Source organism: Ceratina calcarata, unplaced genomic scaffold (assembly GCF_001652005.2).
Source record: "Ceratina calcarata isolate Rehan_Ccalc_2016 unplaced genomic scaffold, ASM165200v1 scaffold449.2, whole genome shotgun sequence".
Lineage (NCBI taxonomy): Eukaryota > Metazoa > Arthropoda > Insecta > Hymenoptera > Apidae > Ceratina > Ceratina calcarata.
Genome location: NW_017168819.1, coordinates 981,062 through 985,107, shown reverse-complemented (window position 1 = coordinate 985,107; position 4,046 = coordinate 981,062). Strand labels below are relative to the sequence as shown.

Genomic DNA, 4,046 nt, shown 5'->3' with positions numbered 1-4,046 from the left:
AAATCTTTTCGTTCCGCTTTCATTAGTGCAGTAAGGAAATTGTAAACCACATATTTCGCTTATTGTCATCTCGATAGATTTATGGATGAATCATTTATTCAAGGAATGATATCTAGAGAAAATTTTTTTTTATACAACAGTTTAAGTATATTAATACCGACGCTGTATCAGTTTCTATTTAGAATCGTTTAGTGTTTAAAATCGTGTTTTTTCATATTCTTACGCTTAACTATTAGAATACAATTTTTCTAAATGAACAAAGAGAAATTCTATCAACGATTAAACGCCGTTGAGAATAATGGACAATTTGAATCGTGAGCAGAATATTAGTACGAGCGAGCTCTCACACGAACCATGCCCGATACTTATTCAGCCAATCATGTCTCCGAATTCGCTTAACCTTGTAACATAACAACGAACCATTAGTATTGCCTTGTATCTTAAAATGCCGAAAGGATAACTAGTTTCCGAGCTGTGCCTATGTTATTCTAGTCTGCATTAAACAAAACGTTTGAATTTCGATCCGTGTGTGTTACAAAACGTGATTAAGTAACTGGAGATAGGCTCGACGAGAAGAGGAAACAGATTCATCATGGCAGGGGGAAAAGGAAAAAAATATTTTTCTCGAAACGACAGCTGCACGTTTGTATCTTTAGAGAGCTGCCGGCACGTTTCAACCGTAGAAAAAATATGTATCTGAATATCCAAGCTTGGATCCTTGCAGCTCATCGTTCCCTCCCGGTCATTTCTTCATTGTTTACGTCCTCGAACTCTAGCTACAATGAAACCGCTTTCTGGAGCTCTATCCTTCCTCTTCTCTCGTCTCGTTTCTCGTTTCCTCTCGATACGTTAAACGAAACAACATATACACGGCAGAACGCTCGTGTTGTTTTAGGATAATGTACTTTCGCACGAAGTAAGAATGCTTTTCGCGGTGGTATCGTATACAACGATACTACGTTCCGTTTCATTATCACAATGGAGTTCTTTCTTCTCATCCAATTATCGATCGATTTGCTTTTCTCAGTTTCAGCCGGCCGATCATAAATTTAGTATTTTTGTCCAACGTTCCTGTTCTTTTTTTTTTTTTACAACCGGGGCCATGTTGTTTGGACCGGTGCCATTTAAATTTATACGGCTTTATATTTTGCATGTTCCCCCCTACTCGTAGGTTCCCCCTTTGGGTACACCTAATCGATTGAAACACTGTCAGGGTCCTCGCTCCGGATAGTCGCGACACATGTTATGAACGGTGCGTGTGTCAAAAACTCAATGGATATTTTCCTCTGTAACGTTCACACTGCACGGGTTACAATTCGATAATGCACGCGTTCGATACGCGCATACGTATAATGATTTATTGGTGATAATAAATTTGTTGTATCACACCGGTAGTAGAATGTCTATTTTTGTTGTTCACGTTTGCTGCGATTTTCATCTTGCAAACGTTTTGTTTGAAGTGCCTCTTTTTCGCCAAGTTTACTGACCGAGGCATCTTTAAAAAAATGTGGCGCTTCAAAGATACCGCAGAGATAAAATCGTGAAAGGTAAATACATTTATCCACGAGCCAGATGCAGTATACCGCGTTTACTCTTGCGCCAATGTAAACGGCAAATGTGTTGGAGGGATATTGATTCGCGTGAGTCACTCTGTCTTCTCTAGTTGCTTCGAGGTTCAGGGTTGACCTTACTTGCCACAAAATGCGTTCAATTAATTTCGTCATTCGATCGGTCGAACTCCCCGTTGCAGGTACTTATACGATTCGTCTGGAGGTAATCGGAAAAAATCGCAAAACGACTCCTTAAGCGGGCAAAATACTGCGAAGAAAGTCGCCGAAAGAATATGTGAATCTGAATACTGTATAAAGTATTACACATTATGTTGCAACATAAAAATATCGGGTTGTCACCTGGTTGCAACGAACTTTCTCTTCTCCAGGCTCGACAGTAACAGATGGTTACAGATAGTTATGCAGTTAACGCCCTCGGTTCGCAAGCCTCTCCGCGGTAACCGTTGCACAAGATCAGTGTCGCACCTCGATTATATTGTTACCATAATTTTCAACTATGATACGATAACGCGTAATAGAAAAAGTGGTACCTTTCTCAGGCACAATCTATACGCGAGGTTCATCCTTCGCCTCGGTCGACTCTACTGGCAGATCATCGTAATATCTCTTTTTATCACGCTTTCGTATGGGAGTCGCGTTCCATGTCTAGGCGCGATATTTCCTCGTGAGAGGTGTGGGGATTCCAGGAAAAGAAAACAACCGTCGACAAAATATTCAAACTTGAATCACGGCCAACGTTACAGTTGACTAGACTGACCGGTAAAGACGGGACTGGTAAGAAATTACTCCTACGCGTACGGATTATCGTATTCTATTCGCAATAAAAGACGAGTGAAACCAGTTTCCGGTTTCTTGAGTGACGTCAGCTTTTTGAAAATAAATATTCCGCGACACCGTACGAATCCAGGTATTTGTGGGGTGGTTTCCGGCACGGAATCGCGGCAGAAAGGGTGAGATTGGATCGGAGAACGAAAAAAGTTGAGGTTTTCTACCGACGAGGGGAATGTTTATTGACATCAACGTACATGTCAGTGAACTTATGCAAAGCGCCATCGCTGATCGGTAGTTTGCATTGATTGGAGTCTTGAAGCAACTTGCGTTCTCGTTATTATTTGGAAATAACCCACGGAGGAACGATGTTATGTATTGATTGCTTCAATTTTAATGGTACTTCTTCTGTTCTTCATCATTAGAACTCAGAAAGTTCGTATTCTCTACGTATTTTTAATGTCTGAGTTTATCTCCGAAACAGTCTATCAGTAAGACACGAATTCCGACTTTTAATCAATAGTAGTATCTTTATTCCTTAAAAATGTTTATATAACCGAGTATACGTAAATTGTTTTCGACAAGCTTTGACATACTTTTTGGGTGTCAGACGTACGCTCACCAGGCGAATTGTGGCACTAATAGACCGTGTAATCGTTTCGTTTCCTTTAATCGGCTTCTCTGATTCTGTACTTTCACTTGGCAGAGCTGCGTAGAAGGCAGATGAAAAGTGGAGCCTTCGAGAAATCTTGGTCCACGGGCTCGAACGATTTTCTCCTCCGGAAATTCGTCCCGACAAAAGTCGATCGAAGTTCCACAGCCCCCTTTGTCAGGGATGGATATAAAACGTTTTTGACCAAATGTAATAATGCTAGCTTGTAATAAAATAACAGTAAATGAAGATATAAAGCTTCAGCTTTTAAGGATGTATTGGCTATACAGTCAGTCCCAAAAGTTTATGTACCTTAGAAAAACGCATTTCCTATAATTAAAAAGAAATCAGACGTTGGAAGAATAATGCTAATAATAAGTAGCTACGTGCTAAAAAGTATAGAAGGAAATCTCCAATTAAGTATTGACGCTGACGAAAAATTTTTTTTCCAAAATTGCGAAAAATGCTTTAAATAAAAATTGTTTTCCTTCTAACTTCGATATTTAACGAGTTACGTATGATTATTTGATATTGTATTGATGTTGACAAAATCCGACCATCCCAGCGTCGAAACGGCGAACTTTTGGCAAAAAATTTCATTTTTCCTTAATTACTCCTAAACCGTTGAATCTACGGGAAAATTGTATCAGACCTTTCTTGTAAAGGACGACGAGATCTACAATTTCTGTATAAAAGTTTGTCGCTAGCATTAATAATTTACGAGTTATTGACGAAAAACGAAAAAACAGTTTTTTGCAAATTACTCGGTAACTATTGACCCTAGCGAAAAATTTTTACATGAAAATTGTAGATCTCGTCGTTCTCTACAAGAAAGGTCATATGCAATTTTTCCGTATGTCCAACGGTTTGGGAGTTATTGGCCAAAAACGAAAATGTGGAAGAAATTGAAGGGGTACCCCTTGGAAAAATCTCGGAAAAACGAAAATTTTTTTTGTTGTTTATTATTAGCAATGTTCTTCCGACGTCTGATTTCTTTTTAAAAAATGCGTTTCTAAAGTGCATAAACTTTTGGCATTGACTGTATAGCCAATACA

At 39.1% G+C, this 4,046-nt stretch overlaps 1 protein-coding gene across 6 annotated transcripts in view; it reads left to right on the top strand.

Annotated features, from left to right (window-relative positions):
- The window catches only part of pum (pumilio), a 72,653-nt gene that overhangs the window by 5,194 nt on the left and 63,413 nt on the right, over positions 1-4,046 (top strand). The window lies entirely within an intron of this gene.